The 17,384-nt window shown below is 31.6% G+C and overlaps 1 protein-coding gene across 2 annotated transcripts in view; it reads right to left on the bottom strand.

The window, feature by feature from the left end:
• IA-2 (tyrosine phosphatase IA-2) overlaps window positions 1-17,384 on the bottom strand; it is a 46,346-nt gene that overhangs the window by 12,557 nt on the left and 16,405 nt on the right. The window lies entirely within an intron of this gene.

Genomic DNA, 17,384 nt, shown 5'->3' on the forward strand with positions numbered 1-17,384 from the left:
TTATTGCGAAGTAATGGAAATTTCTTCCTCAAGTGGCCGATGAAGAAAATTGGAATCTATTTTCTTTTTTTTTGTTATAAGATAGATTGGAAAACTAAACTGTATGGCACAAAATATCGATTTATATGTACGATAAAAATAACAAGATAAAAATATGTTTAAATATTAAATCTGGGTTTGTAGTATAAGTTTATTCCCCGAGAACGCTGGATAAACTCAAATGGAGAGACTGAAAAAGCGAAAAGGCGAAATTTCTAAATATAGAAACCTCTTAGCAATTATTCGAACCATTTTTATTGCGTCTCTGGATTTTTTCATACAAAAAAGAAATCTTAAGCTTATTGCGATATTTATCGTCTCATGAATAGTGTATAAGACTATATAATACAAGGGATTAAATGGAACTGATGATCCGAAGAATATAAGGCTTAAACTGAAACTAGCTACGAAGATAGTATATAGATACATTATTTTTAATCGGATTGAAAAGATTTATGAATATTATTATACTCCAAAAAGAATACGTATTACGGAATATGGAACAAAAAGCAATCTGCTACAAAACTACCTACATACATAAATAATTATCTTATACACAATATGTGTACATTTACGAATGTAAATACTTTAATATTTTAACATAAAAATTGTATTAATAATTCATTCGATTCCAATTTAAAAGTATTCCGCGTATGCGGGAAGCATGTAGCTTTCAATTGAAATTTTCTTATATATAATTCCACAAGTGCTTTGAATTCAACAATTGAAATACGTATACTCTTTTCTTTTTAAAAACCATTCTCGTTATTTTCGAGCACGTTTGACTTCATATTTTCATTTCGTTTGAATGATTTTCTATTGAGAAAATATCCATGCATATTTTACTCTCGCCCACAAAAGTATACGATGTTGATAATAATTTGAAAAAATATCATGTGTTTTTTCTTCTTTTTATTTAATATATTATAAAATAAGTAAACATGTTTTACATATATTTAGAACATTTAAATATAAGGGAAGTAATATAAAGGGTTCAGGTTGAGAATTTTAAGGCCGCGTAGCAACACTCAATCATATGTACTACATACGTATATATATATATGTACCTATTACATATTACATATGTACGTTATTATGAAAATCTAATGCAGCATTTGCAATATCACGTTTCTTTATATAGCTTTATATAATATGTATGTATGTATGTATGATATTGGTATACCTCTACGTGTACTTTAGATAGAAATACACAAGTAAAGACCAAGAAAGAAAAAAAAGGGGAGCGATATAGCCCAACGCTTACTGCTTGGAAATTGCAAAATTTATTTTTAGCTCGTTAATCTTAACGTATATCTATGTAAAGCGAATTTCCTTATAAACGATAACAGTTCAAAAATGTTTTCGAAATAAATATTGCTATTTGATTCGGATTTAAAATCAAATTCAACGTTATGATTTATGTATATCTGAAAATTTTTATTATAGGCAATAATATATTATATTAAAAGTTGCAAAAATTAAAAAGGCTTTGTTTATTGTAGTTTTAATTACTTATATTAAATAGTTTACTAATAAAACGATGTTTAACGATAATTTATTTAGGATGGTAAATTTACCGTTCACTTAATCGTTACATAACGTAGTGGAAAATGTGGATTTTTCCGAGCAATACGAAAAATACGTAGGTGGAGATTTTAAATTAAACGCATTGATAGCTTTCGAGAAGAAAATAAATAAATTGAAATTCTAATTTTCACATCATTTAAATGGAAAAATTTCGTTTTAGAATATTAAAGCGTTTAAAGGATCTTTTTTCCAAAAATATGTGATTTATATTAAGTTTATTCACATTCAGGTATCATTTTGATTTCAGAACAATTGTTTTATCATTATATTGAAATATTTTAGCGATGAAAGGTTTGTAGATGTTTTTTTTTCATTAAATAACAGCCTCGTGCTTAAATTTTCGCATTGCAAAATAATGTAAACACAAAAAGGTTAAAGATCAAGCAAAATTATTCCTCACAGTGAAATATACAGAGAGTTTTTACCCACTCAGATGCTTTAACATACTTCTAGAAATAAGAAAAACAACTTTGAAATCCAATCTTCTCGCTAAATGTACGGAAAATCGTTTATTTACATCCGAAAACCGAGCTTTTATTTTTACAGGTAATGGACCGAATATTTGTTAAAATAAACGTATTTAAAAATATAAAATGAAACAAAAACCATAATACACGACCGTTATATTAATATGTATAATAATACGTAAATAAATTCAAATTTTGTTGAGAAAACAAAAGAATATATATTTGTAATTTTAAACAACCATTTAATTTTATGTACAAAGTAAACCAACCAATACTATATTTACACCTGCCAATTCCGCATAAAAGCTAAGCGGTTCGCCTTTCAAAAGCGCTGACCCTTAAAATTTAGCAACACAATACCAATAAACGACAAAAACACACGAAATTCCACATCTAAAAATAAATTTCGCGGAAAATGGCCGCCTTAAATAGAAGCCGACCAATTCGTCGCGTGTATCGTCTCCTACGAATCGATATGAAAAACAAGAGTACAGTTTATCGTACCCAACATGGACCTAGATTTTGGCAAAATTTGCACAATTCGGTGGTGTTGATAAACACCAGAATAGACCGGTATCGTTGGTGATGGAGCGGCGGTGTGGGGGCCCCCATGGGGGTTCAGGGGCGGAGGCGCGCGTGGGCGACCGCGTGGGCGAACCGTGACGCAGGCAAACCCCGGCCAACCCCCTCGCACCCCCCTCTTATCCCCCTGGAGCCCCCGTCAAAATCGTTAGTGTGTACCACCGATCATTGTCATCGACACGACCCGCACATCCTACGCATTCAACCACTTGTCAATTCAAGTCATCCTCTAATTACCGTCGATTTCCCATTCAAAGCCTTAATGTGCCTGTTGATTGATTCGAAAATTACACACAATTTTTTTTCTATTATACTTTCATTCTGATGATTGCTTTCATTCACAAGTACTTCAGCGATTCAAAGTCAATTTTAAATATTGTTTAAATATTGCAGGAGGCGAAGAAAAAAACAATTACGTATATCAGGGGTTTCAGAATTGGACTAAACTACCCCAAACTACCTAATAAAATGAAAATCATGAGGAGCAACGAAGATTCAATTTGAATTTCAAACCTTAAGAGGGCTGGACACCAGCGCATTTGTCCATACAAACGTATTACACTTCTCCCTTCCTCAATTATGGCACTAGAGAAATTATTTTTGAATATGCTATGGATATCCACCATTGGTATGAATTTGTGCTTTTATTTTTTTTGATTAGTTATTTTTTATAAGAGCTAGAAGCCGCCAAACATCTATACAATCGCCTCTTTTTTACACCCACGAAAAGAGTCCAGCGTGCTTATTTAACGGTCGATTTAAAAAAAAATACGCTGATGAAGCTTTTTTAAAAATTGGTCCAGTTTCGGACGAGAAAATTGGAGAATACGAAACCTCGATTTTGTCGATTTAAAATACGCATTATCTGGTCGAAGCGCAACTGTCGCATTCACTCAATATACGTATATATTGATATATATTGTCGCATTCACTCAATATATACATTTACTCAATATATATATCGAAGAAAGGCACGGCAACAAAATTAAGGTTTCGGGTGTACAGCCCTCTTAATAGGTCTTATAACATCGGTGAATCACCCGTGAGACGCGCGTCTCACGGGCGAGTCGCATCGATGATCTGAATCGTACAATATTTAACGTTTGAAAATGGTTTTTTAATCACCATTTAAAGATGAACTTGGTTACAAAAATAAAAAAATCGGTGATTTGAGTTTTCCGTGATTATTTTAATAAAAATTCAACAGATAACATCAGGGCTGCCACTTACACCGACAAATCTGAAGCGTCCATAAGCTCTCTTGCATCAAAACAAGTGTCACGTATTTGCATCTAAAGTCACACCACACCTCATTAATTTCACGTTCAACTTATTTATTTCATTAATAAGTTCATGTTCAACTTAATTATTTTATCAGTCAAATCATTAATTTCATGTTCAACTTATTTAAAAATAATCAGTAGTCCAGAGTGGAATGATTTCATTGGGTTTTTGATTACTGATTGGGAAAAATATCTTTATTTTAACTAACCAAGGATGAAATTATCGTTCATCGGAGTTTGAATGCTTCGATTCAGTAACTTTTTCACACATGGCGATCTCGCACACCTCACTAAAATCTCGGTCACGGAATATCTGGCATTCGAAAATTCCACCCACTGAGAGTCAACCACGCGAATTATCACGCTAAGGAGAATTCAGGTGCCAGATATTTCGTATTCGCGGCAACGATTGCAACGATTGTCATGTGCGTATACCGAATAACTTCTATATGTACATCAGATGATGCCCAACTAAGGATTGCAATACCGTTATACCGGTATACCGGTAAATTGTCAAAAATTGGCTATCGGTAAATTTTAAAATTTACCTGTAATCACCGTCATTTAATTGTATAATATTCCATTAAAAATCGATGCAAATGGCGTACTGTGGATTATTTTGTCTGGAATTTGTTTATTTTCAGTATAAAATGTGCCTATTTCAAATTGATAAATTAATTGGCAACACAGACTAACCAAAACTTAATAAATGTGATCAAACGGTTGGTTCAATTATGATCGAAACTTTCGAATGGTCCAAACTTTAAATAAATAAATATAATTGGCTAAAAATAAAAATTATTTATTACTATGAATTTTCTTAAATGCATTTATATATGTATATGACATTATTCACTTGAGATTTATTATTAATTATTTATGATACAATCTAGGATAACGTTTTTAGAAAAAGTACAAAAAAAAAGTTTTCATTTACCGGTAAATACCGGTAGTAGGAAGAATCATTTACCGTTTACCGGTTTGTGAAATTTCGACAGTAAATTGGAATCCCTATGTCCAATATGACATGAGATACAAGTTTTATTTATTTATTAATACAAGCATATTCAACAATATTCATTACATTGTCATATTTTTAAAATATGTCAATGTAATGTATACATAAAGGAATACTTTATATCCCAATTTTTTTTTTTTTAATATTATTTCTTTATTATTATTTTTTATATTATTAACATTCTTTCAATATAACAAAATATTGATACGTATGTATGTATGTATAAACAAAATTTATACGTTATTGTTTCATAAATGCACTAAGCTATCTAGTAATTATTATTTGCATTAAATTAAAATAAACACTTTTCATATTAAATTCCACCACGAATTGATTTTAATTAAAATAAAAATTTAATTTTGTGAGATTAATTTTATAACGTGGCGGAAACGTCTGTATAAAAAGCGTCTGTTCTTGTTTAATTATTCTTTGTTAACGTTTCATGCACTCAGACTAATTATAATTGTAGCTATGGTTACAAAAAAATAGTACAAGCTGAATATAGCAACAACCATACTTCTAATTATGTGTAAATATTTTAACGTGAGTAAAAAAATACGTCAAAAAAGGCATTCAGTAAAATAATTTCGCGCACAATTACCTCAGTGAGCGCTTGGATAATTTATCTTTGAAAACATTAACCAAAAACATATATTTGACAGAAGTTCAAACACAAATTTTGTAATATCAGAACCGTTGAAAAGAATATTTATATTATATTTTCATTTCGTCAAACGTGAATATATTTGTAACAGTCATGTGGAAAATTGTAGTTGTGCGTCGTGGCGTAAAACGAATCGTAATGCTCGTAAATCGGGACCAGGATTACAAGATACACATACATATGTGTGGGTGAAAAGGTAGTGAAACCCAGATGAAATTTATCGGTTAAGCTTTGGCCTTTACGATTGACATGCGCTATGATATTTTCAATACCCCAGAATGGGAAAAACCATCGCATGATACATACATATGTATATTTTTTACATTTAATAGGGCACGAAGCACAAATTATTCACATACATATTTTCAAAATAGATCCGGTCCTGTATAGAATTGAAAGTCTCATAAAAATTTAAAGAGCACGCTGAGAAAAGTGGCTTAGCGATAGATCGAGTATAAAGAAAAGTGCCATTCGTCGTATTTCCTAAAAGGATTCTAGGAAAGGGTTTTCGCGACTCAAATAATCCTTTTGTGTGATGGCAAGATTGTGTCAGACGTTGTATTTGCTTGTATAAAACAAGAATCGGAATATTTTTACGACAACCCCGATAGCCTTGGTATAATAAGTATGGGAGCCTTTGACTTGCAGCTTTAAATGATTTTCGCAAACAAAGACTCAACTTAAGTCTCCTTTTGAACTTTGCGTTTCAACCTGGTTGTTATGAACGGGTGATCCTCTTATTCATATATAATGATGTAATATTAAAAAAAGAGTCAGTTAAAATATTGGTACGAAATGAATATTTAATTCCCATTTTTATTTCCTTCAAAGGGATTATTACTCGAAATTGCGATCTCATATTACATTTCATGTCAAATAATATTTTATTCGAGGAGAACTTCTAATCTCACATTTCTTGGTAAAATTTAAGAAGTTCCGAGGGAAAAAAATGCAAAATGCCAAATATGAAATTGAGAATTCGGTACACGCGTACGACAATAAAAGAAAATACAGCTCTCAATATTAAAATTATGTCACGTACGTGACTGTGCGAAATGTCAAGTGGCAAATAAGTATGACCAAATTTTAAATGTGCAAAAATAATCAATAAAATCTAATAAACGAAATAGTTCCCAGAGAATAGAAATTCATACATTAAATTACAGTAAATTCAAAATAAATAAAATGCATTAATAATATTGCGTTTTCATTATGCATCTGAACGCTTAAATACATCCAGCAGTATAGCTTGATGGTTGCGTTAATGCTAACCACTGAGAGGTTCCTGGGTTCAAGCCCTGGTTTGATTGAAAAGATGTATTTAAATAGATCGTTTCCTATCAGAGTTTGTCAATTTATCTGATTTCATTGATGAAACGGTTCCTCATCAAATTGGCAAAACCATCTTATTGCTATGTCACCACTACTTGAATATGATTTCTAATTTATAATCTAGAAATTTATATATGTTCAAGTTTAATACCATAGGTGTCATTAGGGGGCAGGGGGCGTAGTGGCTACTAAAAAAATACTACGAATGAAACAAACTTGTTGTATCTGATTTAAATCCGTGAATCCGTGAATTGACATCTAGTGCAACTAATAGAGATATTGTAAAAAAATGTGAGCTGTTTTCTTGTGGCCAATTTTCCGTGTGGGTGATTTTCGGCAGAAGGAATTTTCATGTGGGTGATTTTTGTGGCCAACGCTATTTGGGGTATAATCATCGAACCAATTTAAAGTTTGGAATATACATACATATGTACATATGTAATGATTTTACCTATATAATATTTATTTTCCAACTGACTGCAGTCCTTATGATGTAACGTTTAATATTATTTCAATAGTTTGACCTCGTTATAAAAAGTGTTTTATTACTTTTTTATTCGAAGATGATTGCCATAATAAGCAATAAGGAAATAAATCCTATGAAATATTCAGTAGTAGACCCCATTCGTCTCGATAAAAGTTTGACCTTAGACGTATTAATGTATGTATGTATGTATGTATATATGTACTTCTAAGGCCATATATAGAATTATATATAATATACTTATGATGGTATTTTTCCTTTTAATTCACGTCTTCAACAATAAATAGATCGGCAGAAGAGATTTTTCTTGTTGTTATGAAAGGCCGATAAGATTTTCATCACGGGCGAAACAAAAACGAGGAAAATTCCGAATGGAAAAGTGATTTCCTTCCCGAAATCTCACGAAGTGCGCAGTAAAGGCCTGTATTGTAATTGTTTCATTAAAGCAAAACCCTAAAATAAAAACGATGAAAGAATGACATACTTACACTCTTATTACTTAACGACACGCAAAAAAAGTAGGGTAAAATTTTTCTATACTAAAAATTCGCGAAGAGTAAAGCAACAGAAAAGATAATTCAAGTATCATTAACCTTTCAACATCGCACAAAAAAAAAATGGAAAAATACTTCAAAGCTTTCCCTATAAAAGGTAAGTAAAATTTCTTATTAAAAATTAAAATCAGCTCTGGACATGCTGATATAATCAAATTTTTACGATACTTTTTCCTTTATCTATGTACTTAGTAACAATAGACGTGATCACGAGAAATTTTAACAGATTCGAACTCAGAATCGATCACTGATTACGTTTTCATAGTTAAAAGAAAATTTCATGGCTTAGGATGTGTGTGTGTGTATTTTTACCTCAACCGGAAGTAGTACTTTTACTTCAAAGAATCCAGGCTTTTTATATTTATCTAAAAAACCTTTCCGTGTATTGAATTGAAATTTCATTTCTAGAAACTTAATAGTATATGATTTATTTATTTATTAATAGTTTTGGACCATTGTGGCATTACAGGACGAACCTAATGCGCCACAATGGCCTACATTGTACAATAGTAAGTAATATATAAAATTTTGTAAGACCTGTTAACCGGAAGTGGCAGTTTACTCTTGTTTGATTTTCTTCTTATTTTTAAATTTGAAATTTTTTTAAAAAATTTACTTTAAATATTAAAAATTCCAGTATAATCCATCTGTATCAATAATATGTAAATAAAAAATAGCAAATGTGATAAATCGGAAGTGGGATTTTTTCCTCTTAGAAAAGTCAAAAATGTTGTGACCACACATATTTTTCTACACTATAGACCGTATCAAGTTGAAAATTAATATTTGTATTATTTATGTACAAACTTAGAGTTTATATGCTTTTGGTTTGAATTCGTAAACTGGAATTAGTAATTTATTGTAAACAATATTTCATTATTATACATATATAGAAAACCTTTATTTTATACTAATATTATAGTGATATTAATTATAAAAAAAAATGAACAAAATCCACCAGCCAGAAGTAGAACTTTTGTCTTTTGTGAGTTTCCCTATATTAGCACTCAACCTTGTATCTAAAATGCTCTCATAGCCGATATGTGTGAACGTGCATGTGTGCATCATTATAGAATTTTGTTTTTTATACTTATTGTATTCTTCAAATAAATAGATAAAGTCATTGGTTGGTCATATTCGATTTTTTTTTCTTTCGGTATATTCTTCTATTTACGTCAGCAACCACTACTAATATGAAAATATCGTAAGATCCGCGTGTTTGCGTCACGTACTAGGTACCCACACTAAAGACCGACGTTAAAGTAAAAGCGTACGGAAGTAGAATCGAACGTGATACTTGCACCACCCCATCCCCTTCTTTCTCAAACTGTGGTTCGATGATCGCAATTTTGCGACAGTGACGTCACGACGACGAATAGACCAATGGCGAGAGATCCCAGAAAGAAAACATCGATCTGACACGGAATGCGGTTCACGAGATGGTGAAAGGGCAGGTAAGGCCGTTGCTAAGACTGCGGAAAATTTCAACCCCTCAGCCACCGCTCATGTGCACGTTAGCTGAGAATTAATATGATATAACATACAATTTATTATTATAATTAATTGTGGGTTTTCGTCTTTGAATATGAGTGTACAGAACGTGAACAATTTAATGTCAAGTTGACTTGTTGTGAATACCCAAGGATATGTAATGATTAGTTCTGTTGACGTTATAGTAATAGGCTAATAATTGGAAGAGATTTATGGTGATCGAAATTGTGGACGAAAGAGAGGAAAGGGTAGATCTCATAATTCGACGAAATCGCTATCAATACCTAATACTGCTCGAACTCTTACACGTATGTATATATGAATTGTACAAAGAAGTATGAGATATGTAGCTGTCAATAATATTTACATCAATTCATCTTTGAGTAGTGAAAGAACGAGATGGGAGTAGAAGTATTACTTAAAAATTAGTATTAGTGTTTCCATGACACAATAGTGCTATCTTACTATTCACGCCGAAAGCCTTCATATTTTATTTCATTGATTTTTTTCATGTATGTATTGTATTATAAATACCCAATATATCAGATCTTTACATTTTTTGTTAGTTATTAAACATAGTTGAAATGTACACGTATTTGTTTTCTATATCTATAAGTTACAGTAAAAGCGTCAAGTCTTGCAGATATATACACTGTCTAGTAAGTGCATACACCAGCTTTGATTTTTAGCTAAAACTTACAACGCTAGATTTCACAGACACTCTTATTAGATAAGGTAAACACTGGCTAGTAAATTCATGCACTTACCGCTGTGCAACACTTAATTTTCTGATCAAAGACAGCTAATCAAAATTTGACAGATAAGCTGGTTTCAAGATTCAATTTACTGTACATCCGTATTACCTACGATTTTAGATTAGGTAAGGTTAGATTAGAAGAAAAATATATTAAATAAATTCATTCATAATATGTTCTTCAATGTTATGTAATGACACATTCTCAGTTTTTAGTTGAATCTGTCATAGGCCGACTATATACATAACTGCTAAGAATGTAAAATTGTTATTCCTTCCATAAATTTATTAGTAAATGTATTCATTCATTCTTCCGTGTACACTGATACTAGATGATATTGATCAGAGGTTCCCAAAGTGGTCCTTACGGACCCCCGGGGGTCCGTGAGGACTGCCAGGGGATCCCTGACAGGAAGAAAAAAAAATGGGGGTCCACGAGATGTAAATGGGGGTCCACGGACCGGAATCAATGGAATCAAATTTAATCAAAATAATGAAAATTTAATCAATAATTTAATCAAATATTGAGGATATTTTGACTATGGAAATACCTCCGTGGATTATTAATCCACACTGTGACATTGAAGATGTGGATACAGTACAAGTCACAGTGCAAGAAGAATTGATTGGATTAAGCACAAACGAAGAACTTAAGGTACAGTTTAGAAAGGGTTACCAGCAGTTCTGGCTGCAGAAAGATATCCCTGTTGCTTATCCTTTATTGTGAGCTATCGCAAGAAAGTTTTTGATAGCATTTCCTTCTTCGTACCTCGTGGAAAGAGGTTTTAGTGCAGTTACCAATTTTCTTACGAAAAAAAGAAATCGGTTGCAAATTACTGAACGTGGAGATTTATGACTGTACCTTACGAATTTGAACCCAAATATTGACCAATTGATATCGGAGCATCAGGTTCATCCCTCTCATTAACAGAGTTTATTATTTTATGTAAGAATTTTATTGTATTTTGATTTGTTCATGAACACACTGTGATAGCTTTTTTTGTATAGTGGACAATTGTAAAAAAAAATATGTATATTTTTTATTCTTATCTTTATTGAATTTTTTTTAATGAAAATTTTTCATTAAAAAAATATTCAATAAAGGAAAGAATAAAAAATATACAATTTTTTTTTACAATTATTCAATATACAAAAAAACCTATCACAGTGTATTCATATTTGTATTTAAAAAAATTAGATAATTTCACTATTGGGCATCCTGGGGGAGGGGATCCACGAAGGATAAAATACTGGGCTAGGGGTCCACGGGGAAAATAAGTTTGGGAATCTATGATATTGACGATGCATACACATATTAAACAATGTATACACACACTGTAATAAATTTGTAAAACTAACCTGATGTAATTAGGTGAAATAAATATGTTTCTGTATACATACATATACTAATTTTCGTTTCAATAAGTTATTCAACAGTATACTATTTAAAATATTGGGAAAATCTACACAAGATTTACCAAACTATTGTCTTAAAATTCAGAGAACATATTTTGTAATAACATACATATATTGCAGTGGAATCAGATGAAGGCACTCTTATACTAAATTCTTGATATCGACTAAAATATTCACGACGCCATTTTGAAATATCATAACTTTAGCGAGCAAACAAAAGCAATATGAATATCTTTTTAAATAATAAAAAAAAAACAAAAGAATAAACTTCTCCTTATACTTATAAATACATCGATAAATATTCATGTAAATGAAAATACACATGATAACTACCTGAAATATTAATATTAAATCACGTTCACATACCCAATATCATCTGATGAATCGTATGAAATGAATATGTATGAACATAAATTGTAGAGTTTACTCTGATGAGTCAAATGGTGCGAAAATCCTATATGAAAAAACTACCCATGCATTAAAAAAACATGTATGTTTTTCATATAAATAAACAAAAAAAAATATTTATATAGCAAAACACTGTATACATAAGAATTTTCATCTTCTTTGATATCTTAAAATCCAAACTTCGATGAGCACGCTAAAAAGGGTCCAGCATTAGGAATGCCGAACACGAATCGACGTTTTATTCGTCCGGAATAAAAACGCGCTCGATCGACATATTTTCGAGTTTCTCGTTTAATATACGCATCACTTCACTACCAGTCTATTTGTGACCTATTTGTTATTATTTCTCAAACCAGGGACGAAATAAAAATTGAAGCATCTGCGTGTTTGCCACCGCCATACCTTACCATATACAATGTACATACGTATATTTATGCATAATGGAAAAGTTAATTCTCGAAGGATCGACAGGACGGCAAATCCGCATGTCATTTCGGAAACTGCAAAGTACATTCGTATATAATATTTTATGTTATTTAATATACATATGTGACTCAACCAAAGTGGGAGAAATTGCCTTTGCCTTTTAAATAAATACACATGCGAGCTCAGTTTTTGAAAATGGAACTGAAGTGCTCAGATAAGAACAAAAGTTTAGAGGCGCAAATACGTAAATTTCAATTTTATTTTGTATTTACAATGCGAAAATTGTACAGATCATATTATTAAAGACGATAATGCATAAAACAATACAATGACGCCTGCAAGAAGTTTACGTTTTCAACGACGTAAAAGCTTTAGTATATTTTTTTCTGAAAATACACATACAATATAAACACGTAGTAAACAGATATGAAAAAACTGTGATAAGTTATTTAAATTTATTCGGAACATAATAATGAAGTGTCTAATGGGCGCCTTTGTCTTCATGAAAAATTACAATTTTAATGGAAAAAACTTCGCAACAATTTCAATCCGAAAAAGAATTTTCCTTCTGAATATTTAACCCAATTTTATCGAAATATTTTCAAAGACCAATCTATTGAAATAACTTTAAAGGTTCGTTTACACCACTACAGCTCAAGCCGACAACTGCAAGTAAACAGCAGTACGAAAAATATTCTTTAGTATATTCTATATGGACACATTCATATGTTCCGTAATATGTTAGTGACGTATCCGAGACGGCAGTAACCGACACGATGTATTCATATTATACAGCAGTTCATGAAACGTTTCAAACAGAACCGGTTTTCTTTGGCCATGACGTTAAGTCATAGTGGCGAGTGCACCCGTTATGACGAAAGTGTTGCCATGCACATATGAATATTTTCGGAAACGTCATATTATGACAATATTGACTCGACGATACGACACAAGCATTATTGCGCCATATCGTCGCGCTCTGTAATGTATATGTAAGCTGATTTTACCTTGCACTCGTTCAAAACAAGTATGAACGTGCTGAAAACGAGCGGTGCTATACAGTATGAATAGTTACGTGTAATGATTAGAGGTAGGACCGGAAGCGTGCTGTTTATTGTTCAATTGTTGTAAATCCTTTGTAAAAAAGGTTCGGCAAACCTTTAACAATGCATTTACAACATTTGAGCAATATACAGCCCCCTCAGGGTCGGGGCTTTAGTAATGATGTGCCGAGCTATTGACGTGTAGTGCTGGATAATATAAACGAACCTTAAATCGTAACAATGTATACTTAAGTACAGATATTATATACAGAATGTATTTTTAAATGTTTCTATATCTTATGTGTTTTTAAATGTTTATGTTTATGTATAGATCAGTGGTTAGCGTTCAATGCTTTAGATTGTGTGGGTTCTACCCCTGGCTTTGTTGCTGGCCAGACCTTAGATATAACTCCAAGGTCGATCGTTTCCAATCAGAGTTTGCCTGTTTATCCGATTGCATTGGAAATGGTTCCAACAAATTGACAATCCTGTCCTATTTCTCGCAACATTTTAGTTTACAGCATATCATAATTTGTTGATATTTAAAAATGCTGCAAAATTTTGTTCGTAGATGTCTCTATGATGATGTCACGTAATGTTTGCTGATCGATTTTTTTAATTGGCTTTGAACAATTATTATGTACGATGTTGAAAATAGATGTAGTGTGAGTATAAAAATGGGTATACCTGTAAAAAAATAAGACGAGGCTGGCGAGATTGAAAGCAACGTACTGTTTAGATACGAAGAGTAATCTAAACTAGATATGTAAAAACCTGAAAGTTTTGCTATTATAATATGTATATGTACAATGACGTAGTTTTGTCTAAAGGAACTAGTCCACATTTACATTATATATATTTACAAAACAGATTCATACCGTGCGGTTTTATTACTTCTCATTACATATGTATGCGCAGTTTCGTCGTGCCTATCGTTACCTCAATTTATTGCCGTCACAATGAAATCTCAAGCAAATGCAAACCGGTATAAAACACTCAAACAATCAACTAACTTAATTTAGAGATACGCACGTACCTACCCATCGTCTTAACGAGCAAACTTTTTTCACCATGAAAGTTTATGAAAATCCACGTACAAGCGAGCATTATCCGATAAAATAAAAATAATAAAAAAAAACTGCGCACAGAGAGTATTACGTACATTAACAAGCTTAAGAAAACGTACATTCACTGGTGAAGGATTTAAAACTTTCATGCTCGACTTAATCTACATACATACATTCATATATAAATAATACCTTTATGGACAACATTAAAGTATTAAAGTCTCAACGAGCGACTGAAATAGCTAAATACTGATTTCGCTTAATGAACTTTCGCATATTTACTCTGTTCGAGTATTAAAACGTTCAAAGTCAATATTTGCTGGCCGTCGGGCGGGGCAATTATTTATTATTGTCGGACCTTATGGGGATAAATTTATATAATTCCGTATTAAGCGAAATTTCGCCGTGCACAAAGTTCATACATACATATGTATAAACAGCAAAACGTTTCCAAAAAGGTCGCGTGGTTAACCCTTACAACTCACTCGAATTTATTACAGCATGAGAAGAATTTGCTTCATTCGGTTAACCTTTAGTAAAAATTAAATACTGCTTTCAGGTTCAGCGATGGCTTTCTGAGATAATCAATATAATAAGGTTTCATAGCGACCGTTAAACCAAAAAGTTGTCCACTCAAATCTTCAAGGAAATATTCCCATATCTTGAGCATGAAATACTATATGTATGTATTGTACTAAAAGACCTAATCGAAAGAAAATTATTTCCACCGTTTCTTTTGGTTATTAAAAACACTGATCGACCGTCTCATGTAAGAATTTTCTAATTTTTATTGCTTAATTGTTGAGACGGATCCAATAAATCGGTATCCTTCCGCTAAGTTTCGAGTTGTTAGCATATCGAATTTGTTGAATCTTATAAATGCTACCTACATAATGTATTTATCACAAATTTGCTGTATGTTGAAAATTTGTTAATTGCCCATAGATGTCTCTATTGTATTTTATATATGAACTGCTATGTTTGAAAAATTTTCAGTAATTATGTACTACATATGTATGTATGTATAATAATATAACCGTGTGTGTCGATTTTGGGTAATTCCTGTCATGGCACATATGATTTTTATGTGTGATAAAATAATAAAGTAAATAAAATAGTGATTAGCCCAACGTTGTTCACGCCTTTACTTAAAGGCGTTTATATTCTAACGTAATTAGACTTTAATTTCACTTTAATTATAGAATAGACACAGTCTGTAATTACACTCGTCTCGTAGCTTAAAATTAATAGTCTTGATACTACTAAGCTACACATATCGTGTGCTGTTGAGTGGTTGAGTCTTTTGATGGAATTCTATTTTTTTACTCAGAAAAGATTTATGAAATTACATACTAGTGCCAAAAATTATTTATGAGAGATGGTTCCATTAGGGAAAATTACATAACATATATCTTATATGCAAATACACTGCCGTTACTTTCATTTCAAGGGCCTTTACTCTCTATCGGGGCCGGGACTAAACTTTTTGTTACCTTAGGCGAAGGGAAACATTTGCGCTAGTTAATTAAATGTAGTTTTTTTTTTTCAATAATTATAATATTATATTAAGCAAAAATAAGATATTGCAATATAGGGAGGGCCTAATATTATTTTAATAAGGGGGTGAAAGATAAATTACACTTTAAAAACATTATATATAATATGAGAAATATTAGTAAACGTATTTTTTTAAGGTTGGAATATCAGAAATAATATATTATCTTTACTCGATATGCTCAATAAAAAAAGCATTAAATTTTTTTTCGGATGTTTGAAAGAGCTTGGTGTAGATTTGTTGAATATGAATTCAGCGGGTCACTGTTCGAAGAAGAGTATCTTCAAAAGCTTATACAGTTTTTCATACCTTCATCTTAGTTATGTTATTAAAATATCTTTGACTCTTTTCATTTCTTATGTAAATAAAAATCTATCATCATATTTATAATTTATCATAATTCTATACAATATGTGTACATATTTATGCTTCAATTTCTAAAGCCAATTGCAACCTGCTACTCAAACGTGCCGCTAGCAAACCATTCAGAAAAATATTTGTTACGAAAATGAAATTGTTAAATTTAAAAATTTCAAATGTTCTTTATTTCCATTAAATATTTTAATTTTTAAAATTTTAAAGCCATTGACTTTACCAATTCGGCGCCCTTTCCATCGTTCAGCCTAGGCAAGTACCTCGCTTGCATTACCCTCGTACAGGCCCTGGTTTCTATTTTCTATATACGAAGTATCAATAGATGAAGGTTTGTGACTGTCAGAAAATTTTACTTCGAGATTTTGACTGATCTGAATCATTTACATGCTTTTTTAAAAAAAATGTCCGTGTTAGTAGTGGTGTATAGTATATTTTGAAAATGATCCGAACACCGTTAATCATATCACATTGAAACCTTGTATTGATTTATATGCGCTGCTAGCAATATCTGGATGGTTATTTAATTCAGATCAACCGTCTTCTGTTAGAGTTTGCCATGTTGTCTAACTTAATTGTTGTGACGGATCCAATAAAATCAGCATCCCCTTTGTTTTTCGCAAATTTATCGCAAATCCAACTTTGTCGATTGTTAAAAATATTGTAACGTGGGAACATGAGAGAGAGTATCCACTGTCTAAGTGCATTCGTGGGTGAACAATAGAGACCCCGGATTAGGCTAATGAGACTCAGTAAGTGCCCGAACAAAGGATACGCTGGAGCTCTCACAAAACAATAGACTCACCACGGTAGACATTTACGTGCCTAGACAATAGATACAT

This window comes from Arctopsyche grandis, chromosome 13 (genome assembly GCF_051622035.1).
Source record: "Arctopsyche grandis isolate Sample6627 chromosome 13, ASM5162203v2, whole genome shotgun sequence".
Lineage (NCBI taxonomy): Eukaryota > Metazoa > Arthropoda > Insecta > Trichoptera > Hydropsychidae > Arctopsyche > Arctopsyche grandis.